Raw genomic sequence first — 16,530 nt, 5'->3', positions numbered from 1 at the left:
CGGGCACATAGGAGGTGCCAGGCACTGTTCTATGGCTTCATAGGTCTTGGCTCGCTTAATCCTTTCAAAAGCCCTATGAGAGGTTTTGCTCACCATTTTACAGACAGAGAAGCTGAGACCCAGGGAGGTGAGGTGGCAGCCCATGACTATCCAGATACTCAGCAGCTGAGCCTGGGTTCTATCTCGGGCAGTCTTGCTCCAGGGACCGTGACTAACCCACGAAGCTGCCTTCCTCAAGAGGGGCCACGGAGGCACGTGGCAGGCCCGAGAGGCCATGCTAAGGAGGGAGGTTTTCCTTTCAAACATCTCTTGCCTTTGCTTCTTAGCACCGACTGTGAATTCTCCTACTTGCTAAGTGGGGGGTCTTAGGCCAGTTACTCCACTGCCCTTTATTTCATTCCACAACTCTTTTTTCATGTATGTGCTATGTGCCAGGCATGTGCTAGGAGCGGGGGAGACATGCAATGGAGAGCAAAAGCAGGTGCGCACCCTGCCATCAAGGTCATTGCAGTCCACTTGAGGGAGAGCAAGTTAATCAAACAGTCCAATGGAGATAAGGGCTGTGAGGGCAAGATGCACGGTCCTGGAGAAGCTATATGCAAGGGGCTCCTTCTGGGCTATGAGTCAGGGAAGGCTTCCCTAAGGAAGTTGCACTCAAGCTGAGATTGGAAGGGTAGGCAGGAAATAACCAGGTAAAGTAAGAGGATTGGGACTGGGCACAGTGGTCCACGCCTGTAATCCCAACACTTTGGGAGTCTGAGGTGAGTGGATCATCTGAAGTCAGGAGTTTGAAACCAACCTGGCCAACATGGTGAAACCCTGTCTCTACAGAAAATACAAAAAAATTAGCTGGGTGTGGTGGTGTACACCTGTAGTCCCAGGTACTTGGGAGGCTGAGGCATGAGAATTACCTGAACCCAGGAGACAGAGGTTGCAGTGAGCCTAGATCACACCATTGTACTCCAGCCTAGGCAAGAGCAAGAGTCCCTCTTAAAACAAAACAAAACAAAACAAACAAACAAACAAAAGGTAAGAGGGTTGGGATAAAAATGGGGCTGCCCAGGGTTGGGCGCGATGGTTCATGCTTATAATCCCAGAACTTTGGGAGGCCGAGGGCGGGCAGATCACGGGGTCAGGAGATCGAGACCATCCTGGTTAACATGGTGAAACCCGGTCTCTATTAAAAATACAAAAATTAGCTAGGCGTGGTGGCATGTGCCTGTAATCCCAGCTACTCAGGAGGCTGAGGCAGGAGAATTGCTTGAACCAGGGAGTCAGGGGTTGCAGTGAGACAAGATTGCACCACTGCACTGCAGCCTGGTGACAGAGCGAGACTCTGTCTAAAAATAAATAAGTAAATAAATAAATAAATAAATAAAATAAAAAATAAAAATAAAAATAAATGGGGCTGCCCAGGCACCCAGTTAAATTTGAATTTCAAATAGACAACAAATAATGTTTAGCATAACATTATTATATTGCATGAGATGTGTTTATAATAAAACCTTACTCATTGTTGATCTGATATTCCGCATTTATCTGCACGTCCTGTTTTTGTTTATTCATTGAGTTTTGTTTGTGTATCTGACAACCTGAGGTAGAAAGGGTATTCAGGACAGAGGGAATAGCATATGCAAAGTGATGATCATAGGACGAAGCACAATGTTAGAGAGAAACTGCAGGGAAGCCAGTGTGACTGAGCATAGCAAGTCTCAGTTTCCTCACTTATAAAGTGGAAGTTGTAATAGTGCATAACTCACAGGAGTATACATGTAAAGTGTTTAGCATAGTGTTGGTGCATAGTTATTGCTTAATAAAGGTTAGATGCTATCATGCCTTCTCTTTGCCCTCCACCATCATCATCTCCTTCTCTTTTTCTACCAATTCCAACCAATTCTAGAGCCTTATGGACCCTTGCAATTGCCGTCTGTTAAAAAAAGAATGGTCAGGTTCTCACCAAAATTATGATTTAAAAAGCCCTAGAAGTTGAAGATTCTGTTTGGTGTCAGCCTAAGCTATTTCTGAAAATGGCCATGCTAATAAATACATTATTATTAGTCCACTCGTGTTGCTGCAAAGGAATACCCAAAGCTGGGTAATTTATAAAGAAAAGATGCTTATTTGGCTCACAGTTCTGCCGGCTGTACAAGAAGCATGGCACCAGCATCTGCTTCTGGTGAGGACTGCAGGCTGCTTCCGTTCATGTCAGAAGGCAAAAGGTAGCTGGTATGTGGAGAACACATGATGAAGGGGGAGCTGAGAGAGGGATGGAAAGAGGTGCTAGGCTGTTTTCAACAACCAGATATTGCAGGAATTAAGAATGAAAACTCACTTACTCCCACAAGAATGGCACCAAGTCATTCATGAGGGATCTGCCCCCACAACCCAAACACCTCCCACAAGACCCCACTTTCAACACTGGGGATTGAATTCCAACATGAGACTTGGTAGGGCCAAACAAGCCATGTCCAAACCATAGCATCTACTAACATACTGATTGGAAGACAGTGACTCCGGAGTGAAATTAGCTGCTACAGAGAAGCAGTATGCTACTTGGATATGGAGTCAGTTACCATAGCAGAGGCCCAAGGTAGACATTGACTTCTCCCTTATATATGCAGGCTAGCCAGGCAGCCCCCAAGGTAACAGGAACCCAAGCTTCTCCCAGGATGTTGTTCTGCCATCTCTATGATGTTGTTTTGTGGTCAGCCTCTGACCATTCCAATATCTGACATCTTTGTAGGTCTATTTCTATTGTCTTTTATTTCTGCTGGTTATCCACCATGGAGTCGTATTTCTTTGTTTGCTTTTTCATTCAGGATTATCCCAGTTAAATAAATGGAGAAATTCTCCCAAAGAGTTCACCAACACACTTGTATTCCAACTAGCAGGGAGAGAAGAAATGGTGCTGGAGAGGGTACAAGGCTTCCCTTTACGGGCATAACTCAGAGCTTGTATAAGTCACACTCATACCCTTTGGCCAAAACTTACTCAAAGAGCCACAGTTGGCTGCAAAGAATGCTGCTAAATGTAGTCTTTACTTTGGGGGTGGCTGTAGGCTCAGCCAAAATGTCAGGCTTGTATTACCATAGAAAGAGAGGAGAGCGGATATCAGAACACACCAGCAGCGTGCCAACAGCCAAGGTGTAAAGTCACTTGAAATAGACTCGGCTGGCACATCTTTCCATCTGGGCTCTGTTCTGGCTACAAGGAAGGAGAACACAGGGGCCCTGGAACCAGGGAGGTTGGAAAGACAGGGTTTCCTGGGAGTAGCAAAACATGGAAACAAATCTAGGGATAATTAGGACAAGCAGCTAAATGTGATGTTTAATGCCAGCCACAATGAAGAACAAGTTTTCCACTCTAGTTGCTCATAAATTCAAAACAGCTTCAAGGAAGGAGAAACAGCTTGAAAAACTTTTGTGAGTATATAAATATGGTGACAGAATATGTTATATATTATTTATACATATATATATAGAGAGAGAGAGAGACAGACACAAAGACAGAGAGACACCTCAACTAAAATTGGTCTTTATTTTATATCTGTATTTGTGTCTGCTGATTATTGAGCGGTTGAACATTGGTGCTGCTCTTTATTTGTTTGTTTGTTTATTTATTTATTTATTTTTTGAGACAGAGTCTTGCTCTTTCTCTGTCATCCCAGGCTGGAGTGCAGTGGTACAATCTCGACTCACTGCAACCTCTGCCTCCTGAGTTCAAGTGATTCTCCTGCCTCAGCCTCTCAAGTAACTGGGATTACAGGCACCCGCCACCATGCTCGGACAATTTTTTATTTTTATTTTTAGTAGAGATAGGGTTTCACCATGTTGGCCAGGCTGGTCTCAAACTCCTGACCTCAGGTGATCTGTCCTCCTTGACCTTTCAAAGTGCTGGAATTATAGGCGTGAGCCACCTTGCCCAGCCTGGTGTTGCTCTTTAAATGAAAGCAACCTTGTGTGCAATCTCCTCCCTCCTTCATTCCTCAAAGCTTTAGGACATCCCTGCTTTCCACCAGGCCTGGCCCCAAGCTAGGGCCAGGATGCAGATGCTACAAAGACTCCAGCTTCTCCCCCAGGAATATGTGCGCCCCCTAGAAAGGCATAACTACTAGGCCTACCTATCGGTTCACAGCAGCACCACAGGGCTAAAGGCATTCTGGAACCTTCTGTCATTGTGTATCAACAGTCAGGTGCTCCTGTCTTGATGGCCTGGTGAGAAAACACCCACTCTGGAGGAAGACAGTCCTGGGTTCAAATTCTTCCTCTGCAGCTTCCTATTCATGCGGCCTTACAGGAAAGAGCTTTGCCTTACGTATGAGGCTGGCACAGTGTTGAGAGCAACAGTCTTGGGAACCACGTGGACCTGGCCATCACATAGGCCCTGACTCCTCTAGGGTGACCACCTGTCCTAGTTTGCCCAGAATAGAAGGTTTCCAGAGATGCAGAAATTTCAGTGCTGAAACCACACCAGTCCCAAGCAAATCGGGACAGTTGATTGCCCTGCTACCAGACACATGCTCCAGGGCAAGTTACTTAATGCTCTGAGGCTCAATTTCCTTGCATATAAAAATGGGCCTAATAATGTCTATCTTTCAGGAGAGCTATAGGGAATAGAAATAGTGCCTCATGCAGAGTAATCATCAGAATTATTATTAATATTATTAACTTCTCCCCCTCACTGCCTGGGCACCTCTTTTATAATAGCCAATGTCCCAATTTACCAGAAGGGTCCACACAGCCTTATCAGGCCATTATAAAGCAGCAAAAGTGAAGGACTTTCTCCCTAATGCATTGTTTTTCTATGCAGGGGTCAAGGAGACTCCCAGCCTCCAGGGTTCCCCACATCTCTGGGCCTGAGTGAGCCCTCAATGTCCCTCCAGCATCGCTGAGCCCTAGAGTCAGTTATTAACCTTCCCTCCAACCCCAAGACCACGTGGCTTTGTTCATTAAGGCTGTTGTTTGGCTCTACAGCTCTGAGACGACGCCCAGTATGACTTTGTCCACCCTCATCTTGATTGCATTCACAAGTACTTCCTAAAATTAATTACCAAGAAAAAAAAAGTCAGATACATGTTAGTGTCTCTTTGTTGCAAGAAAAAAATTCAGTATTCATTCCAAGTAAAATTACTTCATAACTCAATAATTTCATCCAGCCTCCCAGGCCCCCAGAAGGCACCAAAATACTTAGCATGTGGCTAAGTGCAGCACTCAGAGAAGGTGTGAATTTGCAAGAATGTGGAAGCTTCATTCAACTTTCTCAGTTTCATCACAAATGACTGCCTTCCTCCTTTCTAGGCCCAGCCCTCCAGACGTCAGAACAAGAAACAGGCACATTGACTGCAAACCCGAGACCTTTGTGAAGACAGGGAGGGTACTAAAGGAAAAATGCCAAAGCCTTTTGTTTTCTTTTTTTATTATTATTATACTTTAAGTTCTGGGATACATGTGCAGAACGTGCAGGTTACATAGGTATACACCTGCCATAGTGGTTTGCTGCACCCATCAACCCATCATCTGCATCAGGCATTTGTCCTAATGCTATCCTTCCCCTAGCCCCACACCCCCCAACAGGCCCCAGTGTCTGATGTTCCCCTCTCTGTGTCCATGTGTTCTCATTATTCAGCTTCCACTTATGAGTGAGAACATGTGTTGTTGGTTTTCTGTTCCTGTGTTAGTTTGCTGAGAATCATGCTTTCCAGCTTCATCCATGTCCCTGCAAAGAACATGAATTCATCCTTTTTTATGACTACATAGTATTCCATGGTGTATCTGCACCACATTTTCTTTATCCAGTTAATCATTGATGGGCATTTGGGTCAGTTCCAAGCCTTAGATATTGTAAATAGTGCTTCAATAAACATATGTGTGCATGTGTCTTTATAGTAGAATGATTTATAATCTTTTGGGTATATATCCAGTAATGGAGTTGCTAGTTCACATGGTATTTCTGGTTCTAGATCCTTGAGAAATTGCCACAATATCTTCCATAATGGTTGAACTAATTTACACTCTCTCACTGTGGTTTTGACTTGCATTTCTCTAATGACCAGTGATGATGAGCTTTTTTTCATGTTTGTTGGCCACATAAATGTCTTCTTTTGAGAAGTGTCTGTTCACATCCTTCGCTCACTTTATGATGGGGTTGTTTGTTTTTTCTTGTAAATTTGTTTAAGTTCCTTGTGGATTCTGGATATTAGCCCTTTGTCAGATGGATAGGCTGCAAAATTTTTCTCCCATTCTGTAGGTTACCTGTTCACTCTGATGCTAGTTTCTTTTGCTGTGCAGAAGTTCTTTAGTTTATTTAGAGCCTATTTGTCAATTTTTACTTTTGTTGCTATTGCTTTTGGTGTTTTAGTCATGAAGTCTTTGCCCATACCTATGTTTTGGATGGTATTGCCTAGGGTTTCTACTGGGCTTTTTATGGTTTTAGGTCTTACCTTTAAATCTGTAATTGATCTTGAGTTAATTTTTGTATAAGATATAAGGAAGGGGTCCAGTTTCAGTTTTTTGCATATGGCTAGCCAGTTTTCCCAATACCATTTATTAAATAGAGAATCCTTTCCCCATTGCTTGTTTTTGTCAGGTTAGTCAAAGATCTGATGTTTGTAGATGTGTGGCATTATTTCTGAGGTGTCTGTTCTGTTCCTTTGGTCTATATATTTGTTTTAATACCAGTACTATGCTGTTTTGGTTACTGTAGCCTTGTAGTATAGTTTGAAGTCAGGTAGCGTGATGCCTCCAGCTTTGTTCTTTTTCCTTAGGATTGTCTTGGCTATACGGTCTCTTTTTTGGTTCCAGATGAAATTTAAAGTAGTTTCTTCTTATTCTGTGAAGAAAGTCAATGGTAGTTTGATGGGGATAGCATTGAATCTATAATTTACTTTGGGCAGTAGGGCCATTTTCATGATATTGATTCTTCCTATCCATGAGCATAGAATGTTTTTCCATTTGTTTGTGTCCTCTCTTATTTCCTTGAGCAGTGGTTTGTAGTTCTCCTTGAAGAGGTCCTTCACATCCCTTGTAAGCTGTATTCCTAGATATTTTATTGTGAATGGGAGTTCACTCATGATTTGGCTCTCTGTCTATTATTGGCATATAGGAATGCTTGTTGTTTTTGCACATTGGTTTTGTATCCCGAGACTTTGCTGAAATTGCTTATCAGCTTAGGAAGTTTTTAGGCTGAGACAATGGGGTTTTCTAAATATATAATCATGTCATCTGCAACCAGAGAAAATTTGACTTCCTCTCTTCCTATTTGAATACCGTTTATTCCTTTCTCTTACCTAATTGCCCTGGCCAGAACTTCCAATACTATGTCGAATAGCAGTGGTGAGAGAGGGCATCCTGGTCTTGTGCCGGTTTTCAGAGGGAATGTTTCGAGTTTTGCCTATTCAGAATGACATTAGCTGTGGGTTTGTCAAAATAGCTCTTATTATTTTGAGACACGTTCCATTAATATATAGTTTATTGAAAGTTTTTAACATTAAGGGATGCTGTATTTTATCAAAGGCCTTTTCTGCATCTATTGAGATAATCATGTGTTTTTTGTCATTGGTTCTGTTTATTGATTTGCGTGTGTTCAACCAACCTTGCATCCTAGGGATGAAGCTAACTTGATCATGATGGATAAGCTTTTTGACTTGCTACTGGATTCGGTTTGCCAGTATTTTATTGAGGATTTTCACACCAATGTTCATCAGGGATATTGGCCTGAAGTCTTTTTTTGTTGTGTCTCTGCCAGGTTTTGGTATCAGGATGATGCTGGCCTCATAAAATGAGTTAGGGAGGAGTCCCTCTTCTTTGATTGTTTGGCATAGTTTCAGAGGAAATGGTACCAGCTCCTCTTTGTATGTCTGGTAGAATTTGGCTGTGAATCCATCTGGTCCTGGGCTTTTTTTGGTTGGTAGGCTATTAATTACTGTCTCAATTTCAGAACTCGTTATTGGTCTATTCAGGGATTCTACTTCTTCCTGGTTTAGTCCTGGGAGGCTGTATGTGTCCAGGGATTTATCCATTTCTTTTAGGTTTTGTAGTTTATTTGCATAAAGCTGTTTACAGTATTCTCTGTTGGTAGTTTGTATTTCTGTGGGATTAGTGAGGATATCCCCTTTATCATTTTTTATTGTGTCTATTTTATTTTTCTCTCATTTCTTCTTTATTAGCCTGGCTAGTCATCTATCTATTTTGTTAATGTTTTCAAAAAACCAGCTCCTGGATTCATTGATTTTTTGAAAGTATTTTTTTGTGTGTGTGTTTGTGTCTCTATCTCCTCCAGTTCTGCTCTGATCTTAGTTATTTCTTGTCTTCTAGTAGCTTTTAAATTTGTTTGCCCTTGCTTCTCTAGCTCTTGTAATTGTGATGTTAGGGTGTCAATTTTAGATCTTTCCTGTTTTCTTCTGTGGGCATTTAGAGCTATAAATTTCCCTCTAAACACTCATTTAGCTGTGTCCCAGAGATTCTGGTACGTTGTGCCTTTGTTCTCATTGGTTTCCAAGAACTTCCTGGTTTCTGCCCAGTAGTTATTCAGGAGCAGGTTGTTCAGTTTCCATATAGTTGTGCGGTTTTGAGTGAGTTTCTTAATTCTGAGTTCTTATTTGATTGCACTGTGGTCTGAGAGACTGTTTGCTATGATTTCCATGCTTCTGCATTTGCTGAGGAGTGTTTTACTCCCAATTATGTGGTCTATTTTAGAATAAGTGCAATGTGGTGCTGAGAAGAATGTATATGCTGTTGATTTGGGGTGGAGAGCTCTGTAGATGTCTACTAGGTCTGCTAGGTCCAGAGCTGAGTTCGAGTCCTGAATATCCTTGTTAATTTTTCTGTCTTGTGGATTTATCTAATATTGAAAGTGGGGTGTTAAAGTCTCCCACTATTATTGTGTGGGAGTCTAAGTCTCTTTGCAGGTCTCTAAGAATTTGCTTTATGAATCTGGGTGCTCCTGTATTGGGTACATATATATTTAGGAAAGTTAGCTCTTCTTGTTGCATCGATCCCTTTACTATTATGTAATGCCCTTCTTTGTCTATTTTGATCTTTGTTGGTATAAAGTCTGTTTTATCAGAGACGAGAATTGCAAGTTCTGCTTTTTTTCTTTTTTTTCTTTTTTTGCTTTCCATTTGCTTGGTAAATATTCCTCTATCCCTTTATTTTGAGTCTTTGTGTATCTAGAATTGCAAGCTCTGCTTTTTTTCTTTTTGTTTTTCTTTTTTTTTTCTTTCCATTTGCTTGGTAAATATTACTCTATCCCTTTATTTTGAGCCTTTGTGTGTCTCTGCATGTGAGATGGGTATCCTGAATACAGCATACTGATGGGTCTTGACTCTATCCAATTTGCCAGTTTGTGTCTTTTAATTGGGACATTTAGCCTGTTCACATTTAAAGTTGTCGAGACCAGCTCAGTCGTGGAGACCATAACCCAGTGGCACTAGAGGAATTAAAGACACACACACAGAAATATAGCATATGGAGTGGGAAATCAGGGGACTCAGAGCCTTCAGAGCTGAGAGCCCTGGACAGAGATTTACCCATGTATTTATTGACAGCAAGTCAGTGATAAGCATTGTTTCTATAGATTATAGATTAACTAAAAGTATTCCTTATGAGAAGCAAAAGCATAGGCTGAAATAAAGGGATGGGCTCTGGCTAGTTACCTGCAGCAGGAACATGTCCTTAAGGCACAGATTGCTCATGCTATTGTTTGTGGCTTAGGAATGCCTTTAAGCAGCTTTCTGTCCTGGGTGGGCCAGGTGTTCCTTACCTTCATTCTGGTAAACCCAAAACCTTCAGTGTGGGTGTGATGGCCATCATGAACATGTCACAGTGCTGCAGAGATTTTCTTTATGGCCAGTTTTGGGGCCAGTTTATGGCCAGATTTGGGGGCCTATTCCCAGCAAAAATTAATATTGTTATGTGTGACTTTGATCCTGTCATTATGATGTTAGCTGGTTATTTTGCCTGTTAGTTGATGGAGTTTCTTCATAGTGTCGATGGTCTTTACAATTTGGTATGTTTTTGCAGTGGCTGGTACTGGTTTTTCCTTTTCATACTTAGTGCTTCCTTCAGGAGCTCTTGTAAGGCAGGCCCGGTGGTGACAACATCCTTCAGCATTTGCTTCTCTGTAAAGGATTTTATTTCTGTTTCGCTTATGAAGCTTAGATTGGCTGGATATGAAATTCTGGGTTGAAAATTGTTTTCTTTTTTTATTTTTATTTTTATTTTTTATTATACTTTAAGTTTTAGGGTACATGCACACAACGTGCAGGTTTGTCACATATGTATACATGTGCCATGTTGGTGTGCTGCACCCATTAACTTGTTATTTACATTAGGTATATCTCCTAATGCTATCCCTTCCGCCTCCCTCCACCCCACAACATGCCCCAGTGTGTGATGTTCCCCTTCCTGTGTCCAAGTGATCTCATTGTTCAATTCCCACCCATGAGTGAGAACATGTGGTGCTTGATTTTCTGTTCTTGTGATAGTTTGCTGAGAATGATGGTTTCCAACTGCATCCATGTCCCTACAAAGGACATGAACACATCATTTTTTATGGCTACATAGTATTCTATGGTGTATATGTGCCACATTTTCTTAATCCAATCTGTCATTGATGGACATTTGGGTCAGTTCCAAGTCTTTGCTATTGTGAATAGTGCTGCAATAAACATACGTGTGCATGTGTCTTTATAGCAGCATGATTTATAATCCTTTGGGTATATACCCTGTAATGGGATGGCTGGATCAAATGGTATTTCTAGTTCTAGATCCTTGAGGAATCGCCACACTGTTTTCCACAATGGCTGAACTAGTTTACAGTTCATGTAAATGGTATGTTCTTCCATTTGTTTGTGTCCTCTTGTATTTCATTGAGCAGTGGTTTGTAGTTCTCCTTGAAGAGGTCCTTTACATCCCTTGTAAGTTGGATTCCTAGGTATTTTATTCTCTCTGAAGCAATTGTGAATGGGAGTTCACTCATGATTTGGCTGTCTGTTTGTCTGTTATTGGTGTATAAGAATGCTTGTGATTTTTGCACATTGATTTTGTATCCTGAGACTTTGCTGAAGTTGCTTATCAGGTTAAGGAGATTTTGGGCTGAGATGATGGGGTTTTCTAAATATACAATCATGTCATTTGCAAACAGGGACAATTTGACTTCCTCTTTTCCTAATTGAATACCCTTTACTTCTTTTTCCTGCCTTATTGCCCTGGCCAGAACTTCTAACACTATGCTGAATAGGAGTGGTGAGAGAGGGCATCCCTGTCTTGTGCCAGTTTTCAAGGGGAATGCTTCCAGTTTTTGCCCATTCAGTATGATATTGTCTGTGGGTTTGTCATAAATAGCTCTTATTATTTTGAGATACATTCCATCAATACCGAATTTTTTGAGAGTTTTTAGCATGAAGGGCTGTTGAATTTTGTCAAAGGTCTTTTCTGCATCTATTGAGAGAATCATGTGATTTTTGTCTTTGGTTCTGTTTATATGCTGGATTGTGTTTATTGATTTGCATATGTTGAACCAGCCTTGCATCCCAGGGATGAAGCCCACTTGATCATGGTGGCTAAGCTTTTTGATGTGCTGCTGGATTCAGTTTGCCAGTATTTTATTGAGGATTTTTGCATCGATGTTCATCAGGGATATTGGTCTAAAATTCTCTTTTTTTTTGTTGTGTCTCTGCCAGGCTTTGGTATCAGGATGACAGAAAATTGTTTTCTTTAAGAATGTTGAATATTCACCCCCACTCTCTTCTGGCTTGTAAGGTTTCTGCAGAGAGATCCGCTGTTAATGTATGGGCTTCCCTTTGTGGATAACTCGACCTTTCTCTCTGGCTGCCCTTAACATTTTTTTCCTTCATTTCAACCTTGGTGAATCTGATGATTATGTGTCTTGGGGTTGCTCTTCTTGAGGAGTATCTTGGAGAGCTCCAGCTGGCACCTGGTAGGTGCCCCTCTGGATGAAGCTTCCAGAGGAAGTAACAGGCCACAATCTTTGCTGTTCTGCAGCCTCCACTGGTGATACCCAGGAAAGCAGGGTCTAGAGTGGAAGACTTGTAGCAGAGAGGCCTGACTGTTAGAGAGAAAACTAACAAACAGAATGGAATAGCATCAACATCAACAAAAAGGATATCCACACGAAAACCCCATTTGAAGGTCACCAACATCAAAGACCAAAGGCAGATAAACCCATGAAAATGATGAAAAACCAGTGCAAAGAGGCTGAAAATTCCAAAAACCAGATACCTTTTCTTCTGCAAAGGATTACAACTTCTTGCAAGCAAGGGAACAAAACTGGATGGAGAATGAGTTTGATGAATTAACAGAAGTAGGCTTCAGAAGGTGGATAATAACAAACTCCTCTGAGCTAAAGGAGCATGTTTTAACCCAATGCAAGGAAGCTAAGAACCTTGAAAAAACATTAGCGGAATTGCTAACTAGAATAAGAAGTTTAGAGAAGAACATAAATGACCTGATGGAGCTGAAAAACACAGCATGAGAACTTCATGAAGAATTCACAGGTATCAATAATTGAATCAATCAAGCAGAAGAAAGGATATCAGATATTGAAAATCAATGAAATTAAGTGTGAAGACAAGATTAGAGAAAAAAGAATGAAAAATAATGAACAAAGACTCCAAGAAATATGGAACTACATGAAAATACCAAACCTACATTTTATTGGTGTACCTGAAAGTGGCTGGGAGAATGGAACCAAGTTGGAAAACACTCTTCAGTATATTATCCAGGAGAACTTCCCCAACCTAGACTTTTGTTCTCTTAAAGAAGGAAACACAGATATTGACCCTGTGAGAAGGTGATAAGCTTATCCTGGAGGTAAACCTGTGCTCTGGTTCCTCTCCTGAGGAAAATTTTAGAAAAGGTACTATAGATGGGGGCCACGATTGATTTATACTGGCCAAGACCCCAGCCATGGAGCTGGGCTGGAGTCAGCCTCCGTTGAAACCCATGGCTACGAGGAGAAAGGTTGATGCTGAAACAAACTCTGGGTTCACTTGGAATGGAGGAAGTTGGGGCATAGCTAATAGTAATAATAAGTGAGTTCTTTGGAGCTGGTCACATGCCAGGCACTGTTGTAAGCGTCACCCTCATAGCAACCAAGTTGGCACAGCAGGCACCATCAGCACCTGGCCCATGCCCCTCTGCCTACCCTAGACTTCCCAAACATAGCCTTGACTTCCTGCATCTCTGTGGCTGAGGGTGTTCTCTGGTCACAGGGGCGTGCTTGGTCCACACACGAGGTAGGTGGGCGTTCTGAGGCACTAACATCCTAAGAACTGCCCACAGATAATGGATAAACACCCAGGTTCCTCACCCCACAGTGGAGCAGCTCTGAGGTGTGTGCCATGTACTCCTGCAGAGGCTCCAGGGGGATCAAGCCTGGTTGCCCTTGGTGAAGACCTGCCCGTCTTCCCACTTGAATGAATTTACCTCCCTTCCTGTCTCACTTCTCAGTCCTGACCCCTGACTCCTGAGTCATCACCAAATGAATTACTTTAATCAAATCCATGTATTGGGATCTGCTTTGGGGGAATGCAATCTAATTATTGGCCACACTATTATTGTCCCTCTTTGATGGATGGGGTAGCCAGGTTTGGGGGTGTATTAGTCTGTTTTCACAGTGCTACAAAGAACTGTCCGAGACTGGATAATTTATAAAGGAAAGAGATTTAATGGACTCACAGTTCCACATGGCTGGGGAGGCCACAGAAAACTTACAATCATGGCAGAAGGCTAAGGGGAAGCAGGCACCTTCTTCACAAGGCAGCAGTAGAGAGAAGAGCGAAAGGGGAACTTCCAAACACTTATAAAACCATCAGATATTGTGAGAACTCACTGACTCTCAGGAGAACAGCATGGGAGAAATGGCCCCCGTGATCCAATCACCCCCATCCCACTTGGAATGTCAAGTGATTTCTCTGAGGCTACATGGCTAGGAAGTGGCAAAACCAGGAAGGAACTGGAGCTCATATCCGCATCTACATCATGATTGGCCCAAGACTCTAGCACCCTCAACCCCCAAGCTTTCTACGTGGTATTGGTGTGACAGCTCACTGCTGGAGAAACCAATCCTGGAGGAAATTCTGCCATGAACAGTGATGAATGACTTTCATAAACAAGAAGCAGTTTCTGAGAAGGTGTCCTCTTGCCTGGGGTCCTACTTCAGATGGCCAAGTCAGAAGGACATAACCCCACTGCTGGGAAATCCAGGCCAGGTCAGATTCCATAGCATGCTTCAAAATGTGAGAACCCAGTCTGCTGGCGTGGTCTCGGAGATGGAGGGAGCCGCAGCCTCTGAGTAGATCCCAACCCAGCATTCCATGGCCATATCGTTTGGAAAGAAACTTTCACCAAACCTGATGGGAACCTCTCCTCCAGGGCTGCTAGGACAGGAAATGGGGTATGCAAGATTGGAAGGTGGAAGCTGGCCACATCCCCCAAATGAGCAGATCCAAGACACTTATTTATACATCAGGAAAACCAGGGTCCAGAGATGGTGAGTGACTCAAACAAGGTCCATCCCTTCATGAACTAGAGGAAGCCACGGCTCAGATCCGCAAGTCCCAGCTCTCTGCCCACTTCCTTTTCCTCTTCACCATTTTACATTTAATAGGAAATTTGTTATTTCTCATGTTTGAGCCCGTTTTGTCTCCACAGCCCTCATCTTCCCTATGAGCATGATAGAGAAAAATTATTCTCTGTTTCCTAGGAGAGAAATCCAAGGCTTGGAGCCACTTGGATGGTCACTCAGGGCCATCAGCATCTACTAGCCAGGAAGAGGCTGGGACATTCGGGAGACAATGGAGAGAAGGAAATAGAAGCAAGAGGGCTGGGGCTCCCAGCAGTATCATTACAGGGTCCCAAGGCGCAGCAGTCTTTCGGGGAGAAAAATCTGTCGGACTTGGACAAATCAGCTGCACAGTGTTAATCTTCCAGAGGCTGAACTCTCTCCCCATTTCTGGGAATCTAATCTTTGGATAACTTTTAAAAAATGAATCCTGAATAATTTTAGATGTTTGTAAGGATCTGGGTATATCACCACCTCTCCCCACATCCCCTACTCACCTCACTTCCATGCCTCCCTACAGATGTACATGCAGTAGGGGACTCAAAACAGAAAGCTGTCAAAGGATTTCATTAACTGAAATATGATGGTAACTTTCTCAGGTCTTTCCAGGCATGATGGCTCACACCTGTAATCCCAGAACTTTGGGAGGCCCAGGCAGTTGGATCACCTGAGGTCAGGAGTTTGAGACCAGCCTAGGCAACATAATGAAACCCCATCTCTACTAAAAATACAAAATTAGCTGGGCGTGGTGGTGCGTGCCTGTATTCCCAGCTGTCTGGGAGGCTGAGGCAGGAGAATCGCCCGAACTCAGAACACGGAGGCTGCAGTGAGCTGAAATCCCGCCATTGCACTCCAGCCTGGGCAACAAGAGCGAAACTCCATCTCAAAACAAAACAAAACAAAAACAAAAACAAAAACAAAAAAAACACTTTCTCAGGTCTCTTCCCAATTCCATCTCTCTCTCCTACCATGAGACTACAGGGTAATTGGAGCATTCATAAAGCTCCTGAGTGTACCCAAGGAGACCATGGTCAATGTTCTTGATAGTTTGAGGTTTTCAGCCGGCAACTGAGCAGGTTGGCTTTGGGTCTTCTCAGAGTCCTGGGGTCCTCAAATAGAAAGCAAGGCCTGACAAGGTCTGGGACAAAGATTAGGGGTGTGGAAGAACATGGAAGCTTTGCTCTCCTAATTGCCAAGCCAGCGTTTTCCCCATCTCCTGTTAGTCCTTCATTTAGTCTTTCAAAAAGTGTGGGAGGTTGCCCCCACGAGCCTGCCCCAGTGGCTGTCTACTGTGCAGGAGCTCCTATGTGGGAGGAAATTGGAGGTGAGCACGGAGCAATGGGGTGGGCCATTGTGGGATGTGGATGTCTACCTCTCCATGGGGCACAGGAGTCCACCTGGTTGGGGAGGTGTGATTAGGAAGGCTTCACAGAGGAGGCGATTTGAGCTGAGGACTGTCACTTACCTGTGTGGATGGAAGACCACAATCTCATCCTGCCATCTCCTGCCACAAGAAAAAGTGCCAGGTGAAGAAGATGGGGAAAGGTATTCAAGGCTAGGGGAATGTGAGGGTGATCTGGCTGTGACATCTGTCACCCCACTGATGGCCAAAGTTGATTCGGCTGATATGGCTGGCTAGGCAGGTGTCCCCTTCCTCCCTCACCACTCCGTGCGCGTCCCTCCCAAAGCTGCACTTAAGACAATCTCCGACAGAGAGGACTGGTCTTCAGCCAAGGGTATATAAGTAGCTGCGCACCCCTGCTAGGGCCTCCAAAGAAGCTCTCAAGGTGTTGAAGGCTGAGGGAACCTAGTGAGCAAAGACACAGAGGCACATGCTTGGTGGGGCCTAGAATGTTCTAGAGTGCTAGAAACTGGAACATTCTAGGACTCTAGAGCCTAGAATATTAAGAAAATCTTGGTGAGGGAGGAGACAGAGAGGATGGGAAG

The 16,530-nt window shown here is 43.2% G+C and overlaps 1 long non-coding RNA gene across 1 annotated transcript in view; it reads right to left on the bottom strand.

Annotated features, from left to right (window-relative positions):
• The window catches only part of LOC139362237 (uncharacterized), a 62,550-nt gene extending 46,150 nt beyond the window's left edge, over positions 1-16,400 (bottom strand). The window contains exons 1-2 of the long non-coding RNA XR_011620678.1: positions 16,049-16,400; positions 2,131-2,256 (exon numbers count right to left, since the gene is read on the bottom strand). This is a non-coding gene — a long non-coding RNA (uncharacterized lncRNA). The remainder of the gene's footprint in view (positions 1-2,130; positions 2,257-16,048) is intronic.
• Between the last annotated feature and the right edge of the window lie 130 nt (positions 16,401-16,530).

Source organism: Macaca nemestrina, chromosome 3 (genome assembly GCF_043159975.1).
Source record: "Macaca nemestrina isolate mMacNem1 chromosome 3, mMacNem.hap1, whole genome shotgun sequence".
In the NCBI taxonomy this organism is placed as follows: Eukaryota; Metazoa; Chordata; class Mammalia; order Primates; family Cercopithecidae; genus Macaca; species Macaca nemestrina.
Note: the sequence above shows the minus strand (reverse complement) of the source record. Positions and strands in the feature narration are given on the sequence as shown.